Source organism: Syngnathus typhle, linkage group LG3, assembly GCF_033458585.1.
Source record: "Syngnathus typhle isolate RoL2023-S1 ecotype Sweden linkage group LG3, RoL_Styp_1.0, whole genome shotgun sequence".
In the NCBI taxonomy this organism is placed as follows: Eukaryota; Metazoa; Chordata; class Actinopteri; order Syngnathiformes; family Syngnathidae; genus Syngnathus; species Syngnathus typhle.
The window spans coordinates 22,323,811-22,349,431 of NC_083740.1; the positions used below are offsets into that span (position 1 = coordinate 22,323,811).

Sequence of the window (25,621 nt, forward strand, 5' to 3'; positions counted from 1 at the left end):
AGAGAAAGCAGCTGAGGTAGGGGAAATGGTGAACATATTCAAGTGCAGTGTTGTCCGCATTTATGATGGGCGGAGTAGATGGCTGGTTGGGTGGGGGTTGATGTAGCACCTGGGTCTTCTTGATGTTCACGGTCAGACCCAGGGCTCTGTATGCCTTAGCGAAGGAGTTCAGGATGCCCTGGAGGTCTTCTGCAGAGTGTGCTGCAATGGCATTATCGTCTGCATACTGGAGCTCCACGACCGTGGTGGTTCTGATCTTGGTTTTGGCTTTGAACCTGTTAAGGTTGAAGAGCCTGCCATCAGTCCTGTACCATATTGGGATTCCGTGTGGTAGTTCTTTGTTGATGAGGTGGAGTATGGCGGCAATGAAGACAGAGAACAGGGTGGGTGCAATAATGCATCCCTGTTTGACCCCTGTCTCTACAGTGAAAGGCTCAGTCAAGGAGCTGTTGTTGAGCACTGTGGCTGTCATTCCGTCATGTAATAAACACAGTATTCTGACGTATTTGTCCGGGCAACCATACCTCAGAAGGATGCTCCATAGGGCCTGGCGATCCACCGTGTCAAAGGCTTTTGTAAGGTCTATGAAAGCCATGAACAAAGGCTGTTTATGCTCACGGCATTTCTCCTGGAGTTGGCGTGCTGTAAAAATCATGTCTGCAGTGCCTCTAGATGGGCAAAAACCGCACTGCGATTCTGGGAGAATTTCCTCAGACAGTGGCAGTAGGCGATTGGCAAGAACACGAGCAAGTACTTTGCCAACTGTTGAAAGGAGCGAGATGCCCCTATAGTTTCCGCAATCCGCTTTGTCCCCTTTCTTGAAAATGGTCACTATCAGAGCATCCCTGTGCTCCGAGGGGAGTACTTCTTTTTCCCAGACCTTCAGAAAGAGGGAATGGAGGTGGCGCTGGAGCTCTAGTCCACCTTCCTTTAGGACCTCAGCTGGGATCCCATCTGGCCCAGAGGCCTTGTTGTTCTTCAGGCTCCTGATGGCTTCTTGGACCTCTACTAAAGTGGGAGGTTCACCCATGTCTTCCCTGATGGGACTCTGAGGGATGTGACTGAGGAAATCTGATTGAGTTGTGCTGTCACGGTTGAGGAGTTCCTGAAAGTGCTCTCTCCACCGGTTGTTTATGGACTCATTGTCCTTCAACAGCTCCTGCCCGTCTTTAGAGCGTAGGGGTTTTGGGCCGCGATGGCTTGGGCCGTAGACAGCCTTAGTAGCGCTGAAAAAGCCTCTGGTGTCACCAGAGTCTGCCAAACTCTGGATTTCCAGTGCCCTTTCTGTCCACCAGGAGTTTTTAATCTGTCTCACCCGGCTCTGGACGTCAGCCTTGGCTTTGGAGTGGGCCTGTCTCTTTGCTGTGCAGGTGATGTCATTTTGCCAGACACGAAAAGTTTCCCTTTTCTTGGAGATGAGCTGTTCTATCTCTGTGTCGTTCTCATCAAACCAGTCCTGATGCTTTCTGGCCTTGTACCCGAGAGTCTGATGGACATCGTGGATTGTATCAGGCGGTGATCTGTCCAGCAGGCTTCTGAATCCATCATGGCTTTTGTGATGCTCACGTCGCGCTGATCCCTGGCTCTGACAATGACATAGTCAATAAGATGCCATTGTTTAGAGCGAGGCTGTCTCATGAACCCTTGAGTTTGTTCTTCTGGCGAAAGATGGTATTCGTGATGGTAAGGTCGTATTGAGCACATTTGCTAAGAAGCAAAACCCCGTTGGAGTTGATGTTTCCAATGCCTTCCTTTCCATTGGTGCCCTTCCAGAGGTGGTGGTCCCGGCCCACTCTGGCATTGAAATCTCCCAATATAATAATCTTGTCCTCTTTGGGGATTTTTGACAATACATCATCCAGACAAGCATAGAAGGCCTCTTTTTTGTCCTCATCGGAAACAAGGGTAGGTGCATAAGCACTAAGAACTGTTGCCGTCTGGTTGTTGACCAGCACCAGACGGAGGGTCATCAGGCGCTCACTGATTCCCACAGGGAGTTCAGAGAGCTGACTGATCAGTTGGTTCTTGATGGCAAAACCAACCCCATGGATCCTAGGCTCATCTGTGGCCTTTCCTTTCCAAAAGAAAGTGTATTCACCCTTTTCCTCCTTCAGATGACCTTCATCTGCCCGCCGGGTTTCTGAAAGAGCAGCTATGTCAATCCGGCATCTTCTCAGTTCCCTGGCAATGATGGCGGATCTCCTCTCCGGCCTATCACTGGTTACACTGTCCATTAGTGTGCGCACATTCCATGCTCCAAAATTCATGTTTCTCTGTTTTCGACCGCATATTGGTGATCCCTCTGAACGCTGTAATCCAGTCGGGAGGTTTGAGGCAGGCTATATTTAGGGCACCTTTTCTAGCCCCTTCCCCCTCAGGGGTGAGCAGAGTGGATCCTAAAAAGGGCTGCTCAGTCGTGGATGCAGCTACCAAAGAGCTCTATCTGCCTCGGTCCAAGAGCCCAACGATCATCTAACATCCACCGCCTGATGTGCCAGCTTGTGACTAGGGGCTTCCAGACTTCACAATCCTGCCCCCGTTGCCACTTACTGGTCGCCACAGGACTTTAATCCGGGATGTAAGGTGGATTCCCTGAAAAAGACGCCTGTGCGTGACTTTGTTTAAAGTGGGGAGACTGGTGCACAGACAGTCACCACACTGTCCTTGACAGATCGGGGTCAGAGTCCAGTGGCGAGGAGACCAAGACGACTGGTGACCCTTTTCTGCTGCAGCCTTCATCCGCCTTCCCAGCCGTTGTGACGCCACCCCTCAGGTCAGCCATCATCCTCCGCCTGGTCCACCGTTGAGGTCTTCACTATTTACCCATAGCTGGAGCTGTTTACCCACAGCCGGGACAGTGGTTGATGGGCAGTAGGGCGTGTCCACACACCGGTGGGCCTACATGCCACATCTCTGGGGCCCACTGCTGCTCCGAGACCCTGCACAACTTAGCCTGGGACCGCAAGGTGCCAGTTACTGTGTGTGGCCACGAGGAGGCGTGTGCAAGTCTTGGCAATGGAGAGGCTGTGTACCGAGGAGGCTTACACACTTGGCTCCTCTTTTCACCCCCGGAAACAGAGGGCTAGCCGGTGGCGGTAGCTGAAAGCAGAAAAGTGGCAAGCAGAGGCAGCATGCAGCATGCACAAACTACAGGCACTACTACTCCAACACTACTGCACTGACGCATCACACGCCCTGTGTGCTGATGGAACACACACACACACACAGATCATTATTGGTGACTTCAACAGCCACAGTATCTAGTGGGGCTACTCTGAAATGAACAAGGATGGAGAAGCAGTTGAGGAATGGATAGATGCCAACCAATTAAGTCTTATCTATGACCCCAAGCTACCACACTCGTTCTTTAGTGCTCACTGGAAACGGGGCTATAATCCAGATCCAGATGGTCACAAATAACATCGCTGGACTGTGGAAAAAGACAGTGCTGGACCCTAATCCATCAAGCCAACACCGTCCCGTTGGGATCCAAATAAATGCGGCTGTAGTCCCAACCATTGTGCCCTTCAAAAGGTGCTTCAACTACAAGAAAGCAGACTGGGAAGGATTCACCAACGAGCTGGAAGAGAAGATCAAGAATGTAATACCAGTTACCACAAACTATGACCATTTTGCTAACCTGGTGCTGAAAACTGCTCGGAAACATATCCTCCGTGGCTGTAGAGTTGAATATATACCTGGTCTCTCAAAGGACTGTGCAGGACTCTATGACAATTATATCAGCATGTTTGAATCAGATCCCCTCTCAGAGGAGACAACTGCCCGAGGTGAGAAGGTGATGAAAAGCATTGCCCAAGAGCGAAGCAAGACCTGGAACGCTCTTATTGAGTCCACAGACATGTCAAAAAACAGCAAAAAAGGATGGACACCTACTCGGAAGCTACGGGGTGACCCTAAAGCAGCTCCTCAGTGCCCAAAAGTCACTGCCAACCAAGATGCCAACCAATTGCTTGAAAATGGAAAGAGTGGAAAGAGCGCGAAAAAGATCAAGCTGAACCGCAAGAAATACATCGAGGACCCTGCATTTGCAAGACAGCTCACCATGGAAGAGCTGGAAGGGGGAATCGCTACCCTCAAACCAGGAAAAGCCATTGGACTGGATAACATCGCAACCGAACAGATCAAGCACTTCGGTTACAAGGCCAAGATATGGCTCCTACAGCTCTACAATGAGTGCCTGACAACACACAAGCTCCCCAACATCTGGAAGAAGGCCCACATTATAGCACTGCTGAAACCAGGGAAAGACCCATCCTCTCCCAAGAACTTTAGACCAATCTCACTTCTGAGTCATATCTACAAGCTCTTCGAACGTCTTATCCTCAACAGAATCGCCTCCTTTGTTGACGAACACCTCATCCCTGAACAAACAGGTTTCCGCCCGACCAAGTCAACAACTAGCCAAGTACTCAACCTCACCCAGTACATTGAAGATGGATATGAGGAAGGGATGGTAACTTATGAGGTGTTTGTCGACCTCTCAGCTGCCTACGATACAGTCAACCACAGACGTCTCCTGAGCAAGATCCTGGAGACCACAAGAGACATCCGTCTGACAGAGCTGATTGAAAGCATACTTGAAAACAGGCGCTTTTCTTGTTGAACTTGGAGGAAAGAAAAGCAGGTGACGAAGACTCAAGAATGGCCTCCCACAGGGAAGTGTGCTTGCACCATTTCTCTTCAACATCTACACCAACGACCAACCAAAAAGTGCAGACACATCGCTTCATCTATGCAGACGATCTTGGCATAGGTGTACAGGCCACTGATTTCAAAATTGTGGAAGACAGACTCTCCAATGCTCTGACAGAGCTAACACCCTACTATGAAGAAAACCACCTACGTGCAAACCCATCTAAGATACAGGTGTGTGCCTTCCACCTGCTAAATTTGCTGCCAATCACCCAGTTGAAACTGAAAAGAAAGGTGCAATTGCAGTGCTGGTGGAGAAATTGTAGGACTGAAAAAACGGTTTCAAGAAGTGGATTGCATCTCAAAACTCTACTACTGCTGTAAGTTTTGTTGCAGCCCGGGAGATAATAAAGTTCGGAAAACCATTCGCCAATGGTGAGTACATGAAGGATTCATTCATTAAACTACCAGAGTGCCTATTTTCGGACTTCAAAAACAAAACCGAGATCATTCAGAAAATTAAAGACATGCCTCTCGCCGCAAAAACAGTGAAGGAAAGGTTAATTAAAACGGCAAACAATATCAGCAAATCAAGGGCATCAATTCAGCTCCAGTTTTCTCAATGGCCTGTGACGAGTCATGTGACGTGACCAATGTCGAACAGACAGCTCTGCTATGCAGCGATTCAGGTACATGAACTCTAATGGGCCGCAACAAAACATTAATATTGTAATGGAAGTTTGGCTAAACTTGAAGTAGCCTATTGTACATGAACCAGCTCAGTGGACTAGTGGTAGAGTGTCCGCCCTGAGACTGGAAGGTTGTGGGTTCAAACCCTGGCCGGGTCATACCAAAGACTAAAAATGGGACCCACTGCCTCCCTGCTTGGCACTCAGCATTAAGGGTTTCAATTGGGGGGTTAGATCACCAATTAATTCCCGAGCGCGGCACCGCTGCTGCTCACTGCTCCCCTCTCCCCCAGGGGATGGATCAAAATCACACGGGGATGGCTTAAATGCAGAGGACAAATTTCACCACACCTAGATGTGTGTGTGACGATCATTGCGACTTTAACTTTTTTAACTTTAACATGAGTAGTCACGTGGTGCGTAATTCTCTCCAGGATGCGCTGCAGGGAAAATAAAAATTTAATCGTGAATGTTCATTTTGTATTTTTAACTTCCTTAATTATTTTGATAGTAGGCCTCAATACAGCTTATGTATTGACAGTCTATGTTGCCTTATAAAAGGCTTTTAGATTTTTGCGGCTCCAGACAGGTATCGGTTGTTTTTTTTTGGGCCAATATGGCTCTTTGAACATTTTGGGTTGCCGACCCCTGGCCAAGGTCTTTGGTCGCCGCCCAGCTTGCTTTTCACCCGACCCCTTTGGCCCCTCCCACAGGTGGTGAGCCCATGGGAAGGCCCACCAACCAGACGCTCGCCTTTGAGCCCCACCTCCAGGCCTGGCTCCAGAGCGAGGGAAAATGAAGTCCATTTATTTTACTCATCATAAGGGGTTCTTGTGAGCCGTGCTTTGTCTGGCCCCTCACCGAGGACCCTTTTACCATGGGTGGCCCTGCCAGGGGTATGATGCCTCAGACAACATGGCTCCTAGGATCACTAGGACACGCAAACCTCTCCACCACGACAAGGTGACGACTCACGGTGACAAATCAGACTAACCGCTGTCAATGCGGACTGTGGCATTGGTAATACAGGCACCAAACCGCCCTGATCAGTAGGTTTGGTGCCCCGTACTTCTGAAGCCCCTTCACCACCCCACAAAACTCCGCGAAGGACACAGCCTTCTCCAAGCACATGTAGGTTGGGCAAACCCGCATGCTCCCTTGAGACCCTGTTGAGGTTGTAGAGCTGGTTGACTGTCACCATGGGCAACTCCAGGGTGGAAGAGAGTCCAACCCCTCTTGATAGGCGAGTCTGACTGTCTTTGCTGAACTTATCTCCCTCACACACCAACTTAGGCTCCTTCCCTCCCAGAGATGTGACATTCCTTATCCCTCGTTCCAAGGATCATGCAAACCACTCCAGGTTTCATCTGTTGTGGTGTAGCCACCTGTAAGGTTTTTGTTTTGAGTGTCCTTCTGAATGTTTTGAGGGGTTTTGTGGGGCAGACAATAGGACCACGCCTCTAACGGGGGCGCTGGAGCCTATCCCAGCAGTCATCGGGCAGCAGGCGGGAGACACCCTGAACTGGTGTCCAGCCAGTCGCAGGGCACACAGAGACAAACAATCATTCGCACTTGCACTCACACCTAGGGACAATTTGGAGTGCTCAATCGGCCTACCGAGCATGTTTTGGGGATGTGGGAGGAAACCGGAGCGCCCGGAGAAAACCAACGCGGGGCCGAGGAAAACATGCAAACTCCACACAGGGAGGACCGGAGGTGGACCCGCACCCTTCTAACTGTGAGGCGGTCGTGCTAACCAGGGCGCCACTGAGCCTATTAATCTGAACTTGATTGTTATAAAATGTAAAATCGTATACCTTTATTTTCTCCCTCCTCTGACTCATTTGGTTTAAATCACTGTATTTTTTCAGTAAAATTTTATATAGTGTAAAAAACGTTATTTATTTATTTATTTATTTATTCATCTTAAAGCAGACTTGCTGTTCTTTAGTTGCGAGTCTAATTTTATTCAGCAATTTCAGGATATAGTAGCTCCAAATATTTATTACATTGCTTTCTGGCTCTAATGCTAAAACCTGCGTCAAGTCTCAGTGTGCACCAATACTGGATTAACACAATAAAGGTGTACAACTTTGAGCAAAAGTGTCAATGTTGCAATAATGATATTGAAAATATTTGTGAGGACTGGAGGATGTGTCTGACTTCATAACACTAAGTCGGGTTGTTGTGATGCGTCTAGTGTGTTGGTGGAGTGCCCAGTGCATGTCACTTCTCACTGTCAACCCTCACCGCTGGCTAGCAGTATGCGAACGGGAGAGCCGAGTGCGTAAGTCTCTCCCTGCCAGTACACAGCCTCTCTAACAGCAAGCCCTATGTAGTGCCTCCACGCGGCGACACATGGTAACTGGGTACAACACGGACCCAGGCTAAACTACAAGGGACTCGGAGGAGGTTTGGCCCCTAGACGTGCGGCATGCAGGCCCATCGGTGTGTGGACACGCCCTGGTGCCCACGAACCAGCCCCCAACTATGGGTTAAATAGTACCACTGCCCAGTGGGCTCCTCGGGAGAGGAATGGGCTAAGGGAGTCAACCCCTACAGAAAATCAATTTCCCCATGGGTTGGTGTCAGGAAGGGCATCCGGCTGTAAAAAGTTTTTTGCTCCAAAAATTCTCAGTATGGCTAGACAAACACAGGAGAGGCGGGGTACAGCCTTAAGTACTCCGTGGGCATTTTCATCAGCCTACGACAAAAAGAATGATGGAAAAGGAGGCCAAACCGCAGGTAGATTATATGACGGCCCTCAGCCCGATGGACTGCGGGGAGGCCTGAACCGGAAGAGAGAGGGGCAGGAGGCACGTGTTAGGGTGGCTACATGGAACATCGGCAGCATGTCACACCGATCGGGGGAGGTGGCTGAGGCTCTACACAGGAGAAGGGTGGATGTCTGCTGTGTCCAGGAGTCAAGATGGAAGGGTGGTAGTGCAAGGATGCTGGGTGCAATTGGCAGAAGGTACAAGTTCTTCTGGCAAGGCTGCAACGAAGGGACTGGTGGTGTTGGTGTACTTATTGCTGAAAAGTGGATAGATCAAGTGCTAACTGTTAGCAGGGTAAATGAGCGGATCATTGTTGTGAAGTTGATCGTTGGGAAGCGTCTGACAAACATAATTTCAATCTATGCCCCTCAAGTTGGCAGAAGTCAGGACGAGAAGGATGCGTTCTGGGACAAGGCCATCATGGTGCTGTCAGGGATCCCCCAGAATGAGGTTATAATTCTGGGAGGTGATCTGAATGGACACGTGGGGAGGGAGTCAGATGGCTTTGAGGGGGTACATGGGGGACAGGGGTACGGCATGCGGAACGCAGAGGGAGAGAGGATCCTGGAGTTCGGCGACGCACTGGAGCTGGTGCTGTGCAATACGTTTTTCAAGAAGGACGAAGCCAAATTAGTAACATACAGTTCAGGTGGCTGTAAGAGCACAATAGATTACATCATGGTCAGAAAGGAGGACCGCGTCCTGGTTAGGGATGTCAAGGCAATCCCCGGAGAAGAGTGTGTATCTCAGCATCGCCTAGTCATCGGAGACCTAACTCTGTGGATCAAGTATGTGGGGGCTAAGAAGTATCCTCCCAAGTTGAAGGTGTGGAAGCTACATAGCGGAGGGAATAAAAACGAGTTTAGGGAGAAGATTGAGCATATAGCAGAAGAAGTGGAGGAGGTGATGGAGTCGGGTGGTGTGGATGGCAAGTGGCAGGCAATAAAGAAGGCTCTGCTTGAAGCCACAGAGGAGGTGTGCGGATGGTCCAAGGGTAAAGCAAGACAAAGAGAGACATGGTGGTGGAATGACAGCGTCGAAAGAGCGGTGAATGAGAAGAGGAGGTGCCATAAAGTATGGAAGAAATCTAAAAGGGAGGCAGACCGAGTGCAGTATGTAGAGGCAAGGAGGGCGTCACGGACAGCAGTGTGGGAGGCCCAAGAGACCAAGAGGAAAGAATTTGCAAGTGAATTGGAGAGTGAGAGAGGACAAAAGAGCTTCTTCAAGATAGCGAAGCAAATGGTTAAGGAGAGGCGTGATGTGACCGGTGCAAACTGTGTGAAGGACGAGGATGGCAACATCGTGACAGACAACAGAGAAGTGAAGGAAGTATGGCGGAGGTACATGGAGAAGCTGCTGAATGTGGAGAATGACTGGGATGGTGAGACAGGATGCGACGAAGTGGAGGGTGAATGTGACCCGATCACACGGACAGAAGTGGGAAAAGCCATGAAGGCCATGAAGGATGGAAAGGCAGCTGGACCATCTGGAGTGGTGGCAGAGATGCTAAAGGCAGCGGGAGACGTCGCTGTGCAGTGGATGACCGACCTGTGTAACAGTGTCATCGCTGAGGGGCACGTTCCGGAGGAATGGACAAGAAGCGTCCTGGTGCCTCTATTCAAAGGGAAGGGGGACCCACTCGCATGCGGGTCATACAGGGCTATAAAGCTGCTGGAGCATGGAATGAAGTTATTAGAGAGGGTGTTGGAAAGGAGGGTGAGGACACGGGTAAAGGTGGACGAGATGCAGTATGGCTTCATGCCTGGTAAAGGTACAACAGATGCAATTTTTGTCATCCGACAGATTCAAGAGAAACATCAGGAGAAGAGGAAGAGGTTGTACTTTGCTTTTGTCGACCTGGAAAAAGCGTTCGACAGGGTGCCAAGGGAGGTGGTGAGGTGGGCCCTAAGGAAGTCGGGTGTGGAAGAGGGACTGGTAAAGGCTGTGATGGCTCTCTATTGCAGAGCCTGCACAACTGTTAGAACAAGAGTTGGCGACAGTAATGGGTTTGAAGTAAGGGTAGGGGTGCACCAGGGATCAGTGCTCAGCCCATTACTGTTTGCTATCGTGATGGATGTGGTATCGAGGGAAGTGAGGGGTGGACTACCATGGGAGCTGCTCTACGCGGATGACCTGGTATTGATGGCTCACAGCCGAGAAGACCTAGCTAGCAAGCTAGCGGCCTGGAAGACATGCCTGGAAGTGAAAGGAATGAAGGTGAATGCGGCAAAATCAAAGGTCATGGTCGGTGGTGCTGGCCTGGGAGTGATATCGCAGTCAGGAGCATGGCCATGTGGAGTTTGCGGGAAGGGAGTGCAAGCTAACTCTATCCGGTGCAAGGGTTGCCAGAGATGGGTACATCGAAGATGCAGTGGAGTAAAAGGCAGCCTACTAGCTGCAAGTGAGACCTTCCATTGCAAGCGGTGTAGGGGAGAAGTCGCCCAAGCAAACCCAGCTGAGCGAGAGGGGCTCGTGGTAGATGGGGAGATGTACGAGGTGGTGGACAGCTTCTGCTATCTTGGAGACATGATTAACGCTGATGGGGGGGTGGACCTAGCAGTGACCACAAGGGTGAGAAGCGGGTGGAAGAAATTCAGGGAACTCATGCCCTTTTTAACATCTAAGGCCCCATCCCTGAAGATGAGAGGCCAAGTGTACTCAGCCTGTGTTAGAGGTAGTATGACGTACGGAAGTGAGGCATGGGCCCTGAAAAAAGAACACGAAGACAGACTAAACAGAGCAGAAATGAGAATGATCAGATGGATGTGTGGTGTTTCAATGAGGGAAGAAAAGAGCAGTGCAGAGCTGAGACAGAAGATGGGAGTGGAGGCCATAGTGGATGTGGTGAGGAGAGGCAGACTGCGATGGTACGGACATGTAGTGAGGAAGGACGAGAACGACTGGGTGAAGAAAGTTATGTCGTATAACGTAGAGGGAACAAGACCCAGTGGCCGACCTAAAAAGACCTGGCAGGTGACCGTGGCAGCCGACATGGAGGCACTCGGCATCAACCACGAGATGGCCATGGACCGTTCCCGGTGGAAGAAGGCCATATCGAGAACCCAGTCCAACCCAGCGGCGCCTGGAAAGCGGACTTTAAACCGATGATGATGATGATGATGGGCACCAGTCGTTACCGTTTTTTTCCGTGTATAGTGCGCCCCCATGTATAATACGCACCCTAAAAATGGCATGCTGATGCTGGAAAAAAGCCTGTACCCATGTATAATACGCACCCAATTTTTATGAATTTTTATAATTGTTATAAATCAGGATATTGTTCTATATTTTTTATTTTAAAAAAATATATACCGTTTTTTTCCGTGTATAGTGCGCAAAATTTAACTAATTTATTGTCCTAAAATCTGGGGTGCGCATTATACATGGGTACAAAAAAAAGTTTTTTTTTTTTTTTTTTAAGTCCCAATGATCGTCACACACGCAGGGAGGCAATGGGTCCCATTTTTATAGTCTTTGGTATGGTCTTAACTAGGCTGGATGTAATTTTTTTTGTTGGCGTTGATTTCTCCGACTGCCCGTAAACGCACCACCGCGCTCCGTGCGCGCACGGGACAGCAAACGAGCAGGTGATCGAGCAAGCGTCTGATACGAGAGCATTGCGGTCGCATGGAGCGTGTTTGAAGTGAACAGCAGAGAAGAAAGGAACTACCGGCATCATTAGCGACTTTGTTTCTAGGTGACATGGCGGACGAAGAGTTTGAAGGATTTAAGGATTTGGAGTGACACAGAAGGTTTATGGCTTTTACGCACGCCCGGTCTTATTTTATGGAGCTCTCTTTCACCTCCGTGGATGGAAGTCTGGGGCAGGCGCTCGGCCGGGTGGCTGTCCAGGGACGGTGGATGGGGCTCGGTCATGGCTTTTACGCACGCCCTGTCCTATTCTATGGAGCTCTATTCCACTTCCGTGGGTGGAAGTCCACGCCGCCACACACCTGGAAGTTTGTTTTGTTAAATAAAGAGCCGTTTACCGAACGATGGTTTGATAATATTATTGCTTATATAATAGTTATTTGATATCTAATTTATATATTGTTATATGGGCTTGTGGAATATTCTAAAGTCCAAGCGCCGTCAGCTGCGCGCACCCATTGTTGAAAAAGGACGATCGATGGATTTAATGAATTGGAGTGACACAGATGGTTTTATTAACGTGCTATTTATGTAACAGTTTTTTGAATAACTCTGAATTTTTCGTCAGGGCCGTTCTCAGCTCTTCGTTTGTGTTCACGTTAGCATACCTATTGTTTAGCCTGTTGTTGCTCGTTCATGACTGTTCATGGTGTTGGATTTTATCGAAAAAATTGCCCCCCAAAATGCGATTTATACTCTGGAGCGACTTATATATATTTTTTTTTTCACTTTTTTGGGCATTTTATGGCTGATGCGACTTGTGCTCCGAGCGACTTATAGTCCGAAAATTACGGTAATTATGTTGTAAATCAACTCACTATACAAATTAACACAATTACTTGTGAGTGTCAAGTTAATGCGTACACTTAAAGATTTTGGCCTATTGAGCTACCTGAAGGCTGCGGTGGCTCAAGACTTCCTTGTTGCGCTGCATTGCCAAGCTCCACCCTGAGTCTCTCATGTTTAGATTTGCAACACTTACCTCAAGTGTGCATGCTCTGGCTGTCAATCCAGAGTTTTTGATAATGCTGAGCCAAGAATGTGTATGTAATCATAATTAAACACTAGAAAGTGTAATCTCTGGAGAAATTGCGTGGGAAGGCGAAGAGGTTGAATAAATATTTGGGGACAGCTATGTTTAAATTTGGAACGGGTTGAATTACCCTTTCTTTCCATGTATAATGCGCCCCCATGTATAATACGCACCCTAAAAATGGCATGTCGATGCTGGAAAAAAGCCTGTACCCATGTATAATACGCACCCAAATTTTGACTTGTGGTGAATTCTCTTCGATGGTCAGCTGGTCTTCCAAACAAGATGGTGAAAAAGTGGCTGGCTTGGGGAAGGAAAACTTCAGTCACACATGGCTGATTGGGGAAAGATTTTATTCAACCGATGTCAGAGAGAAGTGTCTCGCGCCCTAGCTAAGATGTCGAGTCCCCTTGTCTACCCTCGTCCTAAACCTTATACTCTTGCGCTTCCCTCCACGCGGGAGCGCGCACATGGGGCTGTTGGCTGACCTATGACCGCGCTGCCTGCCTCCCTACCTCTGCATGGTGGTATCTTAGCAGTTGTTAATGGAAGCCAGATGTGTCTGGCGCCAACGAGTCTACCTTCCTGGACCAAGCCCCAAACAACCCCACACGAACCTGACCCGAACATGACCCGGTCACACTTAGGCTTACTAGTGAGATAAACATTGCATGATACCAGAATAAAAATTCACCACAGACTCCTACTTAAGTCCGTAAACGTAAAATTATTTCAGAAAAAAGATCATCTTTGGGAACAACCGGATGTTATTCTGCCGGTCTGTATCACTGCGCATGCGCTAGCAAACTCAATGGCGAAGAAATATTTCGGGTTTGTGTAGGGTACATTGTGGCAGCAAACGAGCAGGTGATCGAGCAAGCGTCTGATTATTTTTTTTTGTACCCATGTATAATGCGCACCCTAGATTTTAAGACAATAAATTAGTTACATTTTGCGCATTATACATGGAAAAAAACGGTACTGATTGAAACTGCTAATTAAACTGTGAATTGAAACTAATAGGAAGAAAACAACTCTCGCTCTTTATATAGCTGACGTGTCTTGCGCATCCGTTCTGCGCATCTGTAATGGCGGCCTCCGTATGACGTCCGGTCCGCGATGGAGATTAAAAAACAAACAATATATGACAATAACACACCATCAAGGATTGCACCATCGCATCAAACGATGTGTCGTCAATTATGAATTTTACTGACTAAGTGTGTTGGGCAGGATGGCTGAATGCGATGCGCGATTGACAATAAACAAGAAGAAAGGTGATTTCAAGTTTTATTTCGTGGGAGATTTGTCATGTCTCGTCCCCAGTTTTGCTATGTGTCTAGGTTGCCATAGTTTCTGTTCGCGTCGCCCCTCTCTTCCTGTGTCACCTCAATCGATGTAACGTGTTTTGTATTTAAGTCCTGTCTGCCCCTCGCTCACCGTCGGATCATTGCATGTGTTACTGTCATGATGTGGTTTCTATTCCTGTCTTTGGTAATGTCACCATGTCTTTTTGTTCCACGACTTTGTCGGTCAGTCCTGTTGTTGGTTTTGTTGTACCATGACTTTATTTAAAAAAAAAAAAAAAAAAAGATTAAACTTTTTTTGTACCCATGTATAATGCGCACCCCAGATTTTAGGACAATAAATTAGTTACCGTTTTTTTCCGTATATAGTGCGCCCCCATGTATAGTACGCACCCTAAAAATGGCATGCTGATGCTGGAAAAAAGCTTGTACCCATGTATAATACGCACCCAATTTTTATGAATTTTTTTTAATTTTTTTTTATTTTATTTATTTATTTATTTATTTATTTTTTTAAGTCCCAAAGATCGTCACACACGCAGGGAGGCAATGGGTCCCATTTTTATAGTCTTTGGTATGGTCTTAACTAGGCTGGATGTCATTTTTTTTGTTGGCGTTGATTTCTCCGACTGCCCCTAAACGCACCACCGCGCTCCGTGCGCACACGGGAAAGAGGCGGCTCTGTATGGGAGAGACGTTGAAGAGGAATAAAAACACCCTTGGAAACCAAAACTTGCCCCTCGTCGTGACTCGGAGCCGCAACAAATGTTTCGGATTTGTGTAGGGTACATTGTGACAGACAGCAAACTAGCAGGTGATCGAGCGAGCGTCTGATACAAGAGCATTGCGGTCGTATGGAGCGTGTTTGAAATGAACAGCAGAGACGAAAGGAACAAGGCAAAGTGTTGTGAAATAAAATATTACCTGTAATACGCATTTTGTTATTTGCTGATTGAAACTGCTAATTAAACTGTGAATTGAAACTAATAGGTGGAGAACTGAACTCTCGCTCTTTATATAGCTGACGTGTCTTGCGCAACCGTTCTGCGCATCTGTAATGGCGGCCTCCGTATGACGTCCGGTCCGCGATGGAGATTAAAAAACAAACAATATTTGACAATAACACACCATCGAGGATTGCACGCACCATCGCATCAAACGATGTGTCGTCAATTATGAATTTTACTAAGTGTGTTGGGCAGGATGGCTGAATGCGATGCGCGATTGACAACAAACAAGAAGAAAGGTGAGTTTTATTTCGGGGGAGATTTGTCATGTCTCGTCCCAAGTTTTGCTATGTGTCTAGGTTGCCATAGTTTCTGTTCGCGTCACCCCGCTCTTCCTGTGTCACCTCAATCGATGTAACGTGTTTTATATTTAAGTCCTGTCTGCCCCTCGCTCACCGTTGGATCATTGCATGTGTTACTGTCATTCTGTTCCTGTCTTTGGTAATGTCACCCTGTCTTTTTGTTCCACGACTTTGTCGGTCAGTCCTGTTGTTGGTTTTGTTGTACCATGACTTTCTTTAAAAAAATAAAAAAAAAATTAAAAAAAAAAAAAATTAAAAAATGTTTTTGTACCCATGTATAATACGCACCCCAGATTTTAGGACGATAAATTAGTTAAATATTGCGCACTATACACGGAAAAAAACGGTAAATTTTGCGCACTATACACGGAAAAAAACGGTAGTTGAAAAATGTAGAAATTAGAAGGGAAAAACGAAATTTTGGAGAATTTGGCGTGAATTTCCAAAATGAATATTTTGAATTTTTGGTGAGTAGGAAGTTGTGGAATAGGTAGGCAAAAGATGAACATTTGAAAGTTTGGACGGGTTGAATCGGTCAAAAAATTTAGAAATTAGAAGGGAAAAACAAAATTTTGGAAAAATTGGCATGAATTTCAAAATTGAAAATGTGGAATTTTTGGTAAATGGGAAATTGTGGAATAGGTAGGCAAAGGATGAACAGTTTAAAGTTGAAATGGGTTGAATCGGTTGAAAAATGTAGAAGTTAGAGCAAATGTTGAATGCCCCATAAAGAATGAATGGGAATTTAAAAAAATAAATAAATAAATTTAGAATGAAATGAAAACTACAGGTTTAAAAGATTAACTTTGGAATTCTAAAGTTGAAACAGGTTGAATCGGACAAAAATTTTAAAAGTTAGAGCAAATGTTAAATTCCGCATAGAGAATGAATGGGAATTTTTAAAAAAAAATTGCGCCAACTTTCTTTAAATTTGCAATGAAACGAAAACTACGGGTTTAAGAGGTTCACTTTCAAATTCTAAAGTTGAAACGGGTTGAATCGGAGAAAAACAGCCATGTTCAAAGTCCGGCCAGCGGGCCAAATCCGGCCACTGATCAGATTTCATGTGGCCTGCAGCTTCGGTCTTATAATGTATTATTTATGGACCGCCTGCACTGTCAAACTGAATATATATATAAAAAAAAAAAACTTGAACCTGTAATTCCTCATATTACCAAAGAGTGGCAGCACCACCCTTCGCCGCTCATTTCTGCCATGGCGACAGTTGACATTGAGGAACGTCGCTTTCAAGAGAAATGGGAATTACAATATTTCTTCGCTAAAAATCAAGGCAATTGTGTTTCTCTAATTTCTAAAGAGACGGTTGCCTTGTTTAAGGATTTCAACCTAAAGAGACACTAGTAGACTAAACATGCTGACACATACGACAAGCTAACAGGGAGTAACCGCGCTGATAAAGTGAAGCAGCTCCAAGCTGAAATGGCATCACAACAGCGATTCTTCACGTGGGGCTGTGAGTCAAAATTAAATAAAAATTAAATATCACTTAATATTAAATAATACAAAGTGGCCATGTTAATACTGTTGGTGTTATAAACCTGTAGACATGACACAAACTATTACTTTCTGAAAGATATTGTAAATGACAAGAGCAAAACTCACTTGTTTAAGTTTTAATAATAACAGACAAATTTGCATTACTTATAACTCCTGTTTAAAATGTTCATGAGGCAAAAATAATTTTAAACTCATGTAAATGTAAGGTATTTCAAACAGTTTGTTCAATGTTATCTGACTCTTCAGATATGAATGAAAGGCAGAATTTGTGTTTTTAGAGTTGTTCACATCTGCCTGAATGGCATATATTTGGTTATTTTGTCATTTGAAAAATAAAGACAATTGTGACAAGGAAATTTGTTTTATAACAGTGTGTATTTGCATGAATGTTTTGTAGTTAAAAAATGTCTGAAAAAAGTATTGGCCCCCGGGGCCCTTCACTTTATTAAATCGGGCCCTCCTTGCAAAAGGTTTGGACACCCCTGAGTTAGAACAAATGTTGAATGCTCCGTAAAGAATGAATGGGAATTTAAAAAACAAATTGTGCCAAAATGTTTGGAAACTTGGAACGAAATGAAAACTACGGGTTTAAGAAGTTCACTTTGGAATTCTAAAGTTGAAACGGGTTGAATCGGACAAAAATTGTAAAAGTTAGAGCAAATGTTTGATTTAGGTCACTTCTGGTTTTATTTAGGGCACTTCTGGTTGAAATAAGGTCACTTTCAGTTTATTTGGGGCACTTTCGGTTTATTTGGGGCCTCTTCTGGTTTAGCTGAGGTAACTTCCGGTTTATTTGGGTCACTTCCGGTTTAATTTAGGTCACATCCGGTTAATTTGGGTAACTTCCGGTTTGATTTAGGTCACTCCTGGTTTGATTTGGGGCTCTTCCGGTTTAATTTGGGTCACTTCCAGTTTGATTTGGGGTACTTCCGGTTCGTTTCCTGTTAAAATTGGGGCACTTCCGGTTCACTTCCTGTTCATATTGGGTCACTTCCTGTTCATTTTGGGGCCCTTCCTGTTTGTTTTGGGGCACTTCCTGTTCACTTTGTTCGCTCCCCTCCTTGAAGGACATTTACACCTCCCATCTCACCCGCAAGGCGACCACGATTGTGAGTGATGTGAGTCACCCCGCTCACTCTTTGTTCGAGCTTCTGCCCTCTGGGAAGAGGTACAGAAGCCTGCGCTCCCGCACCACCAGACTCTCAAACTGCTTCATACTCCAGGCTGTTAGGATCCTGAACTCGCTCCCCCGTTCTGCGTAGCGTCCTGTACTTTTACTGTCTGTACTGTCTGTATGCACACTGGCTCTTATTTGTTGTGTTATCTGTTTATTTATTATTTATTATTACTCTTATTATTTATTGTTTGTGCCTTTTTGTTTATGATGTTTTTTACTTTTGCGCTATGCTTGCTCGCTCCGTTTTGCTCCTCTTATTTATTGTGTTATCTGTTTATTTATTATTTATTCATCACTCTTACTATTGATTGTTTGAATTTTTGCCTTCTTGTTTTTATATTGTGTCGCATACTCGTATGTCTATCGTGGTATGTGTCTCGTCACCGTGGGATGGAGAAAAACGTAATTTCGGTCTCTTTGTGTGTTGTGACATGTGGAGAGATTGACAATAAAGCTGACTTTGACTTTGATTTTGGGGCACTTCTGGGTCAATCCAAGATGGTTGCCACACTGTGGAAGTAGGGGTAAAGGGGTGATTTGGGTAAGCATAGTGGAAGTGGGGGTGAATATGGTGAATATGGTAAGCATAAGGTGAACAAAGTGAATAAAGTTGGAATGGGTTGAATCGGTTGAAAAATGTAGAAATTAGCGGGGAAAAATCAAATCTTGGAGAATTTGACGGGAATTTCAAATTTGAAAATGTATAATTTTTGGTAAGTGGGAAGTTATGGAATAGGTAGGCAAAAGATGAACAGTTGAAAGTTTGAATGGGTTGAATCAGTTGAAAAATGTAGAAATTAGAGGTGAAAAACGAAATTTTGTGAAATTTTGCGGAAATTTTAAACGTAAAAACGTGAAATTTTTTAAATTGCTAATTTTGGGAATGTCGAGAATCTTTCCGAATGTGATTTGAATGTGCTGAATGTTGTGGAATAGGTAGGCTAAAGATGAACAGTTGAAAGTTGGAACGGGTTGAATTGGTGGAAAAATGTAGAAATTAGAAAGGAAAAAATGAAATTTGGAGAATAATTACAGGTGATAAACAAAATTTTGTGCAATTTTGCGGAAATTTTAAATGTGAAATGTGAAAATGTTTAATTTGGCAATTTTGGGAACGTCGAGAATCTTTCCAAATGTGATTTGAATGTGCTGAATGATGTGAATTTCAAACTGGAACAACGTAAATGTTGAATGTGCCATTAAGAATGAATGTAGAAAAATTAGTCGTAAATTTGCGAATTTTGCGAAAACAGAAAATCTTTGGAATGAGAAAAATGCAATCGCTCATGTCGTGAATATGTGGAATACGTCAAAAGTGGAATGAGTGAATTGGTTGAATTATGTGGAAGTAGTAGCAGGACAAAAAGTGAGGAGAATAAAATAGAAGAAGAAGAAAGTGAATGTGTAGAATAATATACTAATAATAAACACACTAATAATAAAGTGAATACTGTGGAATAACATTAGTGTGAAGGCCACTAATTATGTTTTTCACCGTGGTAGTAGCAGGAAGGCATCATTTAACCCAGTGCTTCTCAAATAGTGGGGCGCGCGTGTGACCCTGGGGAACAGGCTTTTTTTTGGCAGTACTAGAATAAAGTGTAATTGCGCGTTTACTACAGCAGGGGGCAGTGGCGCTCTCATTGTTACTTCTGTCACGTTTGCGACAGTGCAACATTTTACGACTTACAAGACAAGTTAGGATAGTCACGCTGGGGAGGGGGGGCGCGAATAGATTTCTTCTTGCTAGGGGGGGCGTAACAGAAAATAATTGAGAAGCACTGATTTAACCTAACATGAGCCAACAAGTCATCAATCAACACACCTATTTGGTCTATAGTGCAAATTTTACACAACAATTTGTTTCTAACAAACATAATAAGATTATTAAAATAAGTGAAACACACCTCTTTAGCAACTAACATGCACACAACTAAAACCTTTTCATTTTGGACCATGAAATAATTGTGTACATTATGGGAGAATTAATCTCCAACTAGTCGTCCGGTGGGAGTCACTCGTGCATCAAGTCACTTTTTTGTTGAGGGGGAGGGGGGTCACGTTGACGTCTTAAGAAATGTTTGTAGTAAATAGTGTTATCTACTTGGTAAAAAAAAGAGAGAAAAAAGATCAATTTCAAAGAAACATTTGGAGTGGCAACAGGCTGTGTGAAGCCTGAGGTACAACTCATGCAGGAGATCTCTGAATTTTTAATTCCTGTATTGAGTCAACGTTACATTTTATCTAAGTGTTTTTGTATTGCATTCTTGAATAATGCACCTGGCATTATGTGTTTGCTGATGTGCTTGACCTTTTTTCTTTTGAATTTCATTTATCAAGCACACCTCAATAATAAAAATGCAGATTTCAAATCTTCTCATCTTGGTGATTTCAACTGATTAGTCATGCATCACAAATTTGTAATGTCCTAGATTCCAAAATCTTTATTTGGGGACATTTATCAGATAAGAGATTAAAATGCGATGAATTATTTACAAATCCAGTAATTAATTAGGCTAACTTTAATCACCTGACAGTGCTAGTAACATCATGCTTTGAATGTTGTAAGTGATACCATTAATTTTAACAAATGATTATTTAATTTTGAGCTTTCAATTGTCGGTATTGTAATTGATGCAAAACGATGCTGGGAATCCATCCATCCATCCATCCTCTTCCGCTTATCCGAGGTCGGGTCGCGGGGGCAGCAGCTTTAGGAGGGACTCCCAGACTTCCCTCTCCCCAGCCACTTCATCCAGCTCATCCTGGGGGAACCCAAGGCGTTCCCAGGCCAGTCGAGAGACATAGTCTCTCCAACGCGTCCTGGGTCGTCCGCGAGGTCTCCTACCGGTAAGACATGCCCGGAACACCTCCCCAGGGAGGCGTCCAGAAGGCATCCTGATGAGATGCCCGAGGCACCTTATCTGGCTCCTCTCAACGTGGAAGGTCAGCGGCTCGACTCCGGGTCCCTCACGGATGACCGAGCTTCTCACCTTATCTCTAAGGGAGAGCCCGGACACCCTGCGGAAGAAACTCATTTCTGCAGCTTGTATCCGGGCTCTCGTTCTTTCGGTCACGACCCATAGCTCGTGACCATAGGTAAGGGTAGGAGCATAGATCGACCGGGAAATTGAGAGCTTTGCCTTTTGGCTCCGCTCTCTCTTCACCTCGACGGACCGGTACAGAGTCTGCATTACTGCCGACGCTGCACCGATCCGCCTGTTGATCTCGCGCTTCATCCTGCCCTCACTCGTGAACAAGACCTTAAGATACTTGAAGTCTTCCACTTGGGGCAGGATCTCATCCCCGATCCGGAGAGGGCATTCCACCCTTTTCCGACCGAGGACCATGAAGGTGCTGACCCTCATCCCGACCGCTTCACACTTGGCTGCGAACCGCTCCAGTGAGAGCTGGAGATCATGGCTTGAAGAAGCCAACAGCACCACATCGTCTGCAAAAAGCAGAGACGCAATGCTGAGGTCCCAAAACCGGACACCCTAAACGCCTCGGCTGCGACTAGAAATTCTGTCCATAAATGTTATGGACACAAACAGTGACAAAAGGCAGCCTTGGCGGAGTCCAAGCCTCACTGGGAACGAATCCGACTTATTGCCGGAAATGCGGACCGAACTCTGGCATCGGTGATACAGGGACCGAACCGCCCTTATCGGTTGGCTCGGCACCTCGTACTCCCGAAGCACCCTCCACAGAACTTTCCGAAGGACACGGTCGAACGCCTTCTCCAAGTCCGCAAAACACATGTGGACTTGTTGAGCGAACTCCCATGCCCCCTCGAGGATCATGGCGAGAGTGTAGAGCTGGTCCACTGTTCCACAGCCAGGACAAAAGCCACGCTGCTCCTCCTGAATCCGACGCTCACCTTCGAGCCCCACCTCCAGGCCTGGCTCCAGAGGGGTGACCCGTGTCCGGACAAGGGAAAACGAAGTTCATTTATGTTTTTCTTCATAAGGGGCTTGTCTGGCCCCTCACTTAAGACCCTTTTGCCATGGGTGACCCTACCAGAGGCATGAAGCCCCAGACAACATGGCTCCTAGGATCATTGGGGCGCGCAAACCCCTCCACCACGATAAGGTGACGACTCACAGAGGGGATGCTGGGAATCACGAATAGAAAATTTAAAAAAAAAAATATCTAAAATTATAGGCATCCATCATAAAAACAAGGATGTCCTAAGAATGGAATCATTCTACACATATACTACACTTATACTGTTCTTGATTATTGCCATACTGTACCTGACCTATTGTGGGGAGATGTGGGGTAATACGGTATTGTCCGCCCTATAAGGCGCACCTAAAAACCTACATTTTTATCAAAAGTCGACAGTGCGCCCTATAGTCCGGTGCGCCTTATATATGGATCAATTGATGAATTTGTTGATCCATACTGGTTGTACACAGTGCTCTGCCAAAATGTTTTAGTACGTTTTAGTACGACTAGTAAATTACAAGGTCGCATCGCTTCCCAACATTACGGTAAATGTAGTCAGGGAGCGTCACCGAATAGCTGTTGTACCCGTGAGGCTATTTCATTTCAAAATAGGCTGCTCCGTTAATGTACGGATCGATATGGAAGGGAAACATAGGTAAGTAGTACCAATGCGTTAGATCGAACTTTAGTCAGATCCGATCATTTTATAGGAGATTGTTTGACAAACGCGATTGTTTACACTTTGCTGAGGCTCATGGGAGATTGCGAGCTGAGGCTCATGGGATTTGAACAGAAGCTCATCCAGCTTGCGGTGCCTGCCTCCACCTGTCAGTGGATCACCAGCTTCCTGACCAACAGGAGACAGCGTGTGAGGCTGGGGGGCATCACATCTGACACCCGGACCACCAACACTGGAGCCCTTCAGGGGTGCGTCCTCTCCCCACTGCTCTTCTCTCTCTACACCAATGATTTCTCCTCAGGTGACTCTCCTGTGAAGCTCCTGAAGTATGCAGACGACACCACTCTCATCGGACTGATCCAGGACGATGATGAGACTGCGTACAGACAGGAGGTTGAGCAGCTGGTCCACTGGTGCAGCCAAAACCACCTGGAGCTGAACCCGCTCAAGACCGTGGAGATGACAGTGGACTTCAGGCGAGACCCATCACCACCTTTACCCCTCACTATCCGCAGTAATACTATTCTCTCCACAGACACCTTCAAGTCCCTGGGAACCACAATCTCTCGGGACCTGAAATGGACCGGCCACATAGACTCTGTCCGGAAGAAGGCCTAGCAGAGGCTGTACTTCCTGAGACAGCTCAAGAAGTTCAACCTGCCGCGAGAGCTTCTGAAGACCTTCTACACTGCCATCATCCAGTCGGTCATCTGCACCTCCATCACTGTCTGGTTTGGATCGGCCTCCAAACAAGACAAGCACAGACTACAACGGACAATCAGAACTGCAGAAAAGATCATTGGAATCAACCTCCCATCTATCCAAGACTTGTACCTGTCCAGGACCAGGAATCGGGCAAGGAACATCTCTACAGACCCTTCTCACTCAGGTTGCAGTCTGTTTGAACTACTCCCCTCCGGACGGCGTTATAGAGCTCGGTACGCCAAAACCAGGAGACACAGAGACAGCTTCTTCCCCCAGGCTGTTGCTCTGGATGAACTCACACCACTCATAGAGTCTCAGAGACATTACTGTGCAATAACATCCTGCTCTTAACACCTTTTTGAATTTGTCTACACTGTTTTTTCCATTACTCACATGTCCTGAATGTTGTTAATCACCTAAATGTTGAACAGAGGGTGTGTTTTTACCGAAGTCAAATTCCTTGTTTGGCACGCTCAAACATGGCGAATAAGAACTCTTGAATCTTGAATTTTGCGGATGGCTAATGCTATAACGATAGCTCCAATACGCGCGAGGCTATTTCATGTCAAAATAGGCTGCTCTGTTAATGTTTTGAGTAAATCTACAGATCGATATGGAAGGGAAACATAGGTAAGCAGTACCAATGCGTTAGATCGAACTTTAGTCAGTTCTGATCATTTTATACGAGATCGTTTGAGAAACGCGATTGTTTACACTTTGTTGAGGCTCATGGGAGATTGCGAGCTGAGGCTCATGGGAAATTGCGGATGGCTAATGCTATAACGATAGCTGCTATACGCGCGAGGCTATTTCATGTCAAAATAGGCTGCTCTGTTAATGTTTCGAGTAAATCTACGGATCGATATGGAAGGGAAACATAGGTAAATAGTACCAATGCGTTAGATCGAACTTAGGTCAATTCCAATCATTTTATAGGAGATCGTTTGAGAAACGCGATTGTTTACAGAGGGCTCGTTGGTTATTGGCTAGTGGGTGCATACCGCAACCCTAGTCAACCTCAGTTTGTTGCAGTAAAGCTTCTATTTTTATGCGCCTTATAGTCCGGTGCGCCTTATATATGGACAAAGTTTTAAAATGGGCCGTTCATTGAAGGTGTGCCTTATAACCCGGTGCGCCTAATAGGGCGCGAAATACGGTACATTAAAAAACCCCGATATAAACTATCAACTGTTCCAACCAATGCATGACCTATCAGGTTAAACACTCGTAGATTTCATCACTTAGTTAAATCTAAAACAGCACAACATATAAGCCTTACATTAACCAACTTTGACATGGTATTCGGAAGATGTTCGAAATTAAAGAAGGTGGCTGTTATAACTTAAGGGCCACTAGTGACTTAAAAAAATAAAATAAGAACCAACATAGAGCAGACGTGTGTGTCTCTAAAATGTGGTAATTTGTGGAATAATTATGAAAATGAATTAAAAATATTTGAATCACTACCTGTGCTCAAAAGGCAAAAATATAGTGCTAGTGTATAAGGTTGTTCTCACAACACTGCTATATGATTCAGAGGCATGACTGTGTATTAGAGACATGCCAGAAAACTAAATGTGTTCCATCTTAACTGCCTGAGAAAGCTAATGCTCATCACGGATTTTTTTTTTTCCTTATGTCCCAAAAGGTTAAATGTTAGGATGGAGGTGTGACAACTTCTAATTGTACCAGACATAATGCTTGATAAATTCTTTGTTCATGCATGAGCACTTTATTTGTAACCAAAAACGTTTTGGCCTAGCTTGTCACAAGGCTGTGATAAGCTACTTAAGAAGCCATTTATATTTAATTTCAATCAAAGCAAATCCATGTCAATTAAAAAAATCAGAGAATTACTCAGCCCTTACTGAAAACTTCCCGTTCCTAATAATCAGCTGCAGTCAGTAATGAACAGCAGCATACCTATTTGGCGTTCCATTTACTCCTTCACTGTATTTTCTTGGATAAGAGCAATAAAACGATAAGAAAAGTGGCAGGAGACCAAGCCTTTAACACTTGGAGTAATTACTTCTCTATGTGTGTGTATTTTATTTTATTTTGCATTCATTTTAATTAGAGGCATCCACACTGCCTGCAATGGTCCAGTTTCTGCTAATTTAAACAAATGAGACTGCTAATGGAAAGGGAATTCAAGGTGTTAAACCAAATGGC

The 25,621-nt window shown here is 45.4% G+C and overlaps 1 pseudogene; it reads right to left on the minus strand.

Moving 5' to 3' along the window:
• Positions 1-73: 73 nt before the first annotated feature.
• On the minus strand, positions 74-2,267 carry LOC133151190 (uncharacterized; annotated as a pseudogene).
• Positions 2,268-25,621: the final 23,354 nt, after the last annotated feature.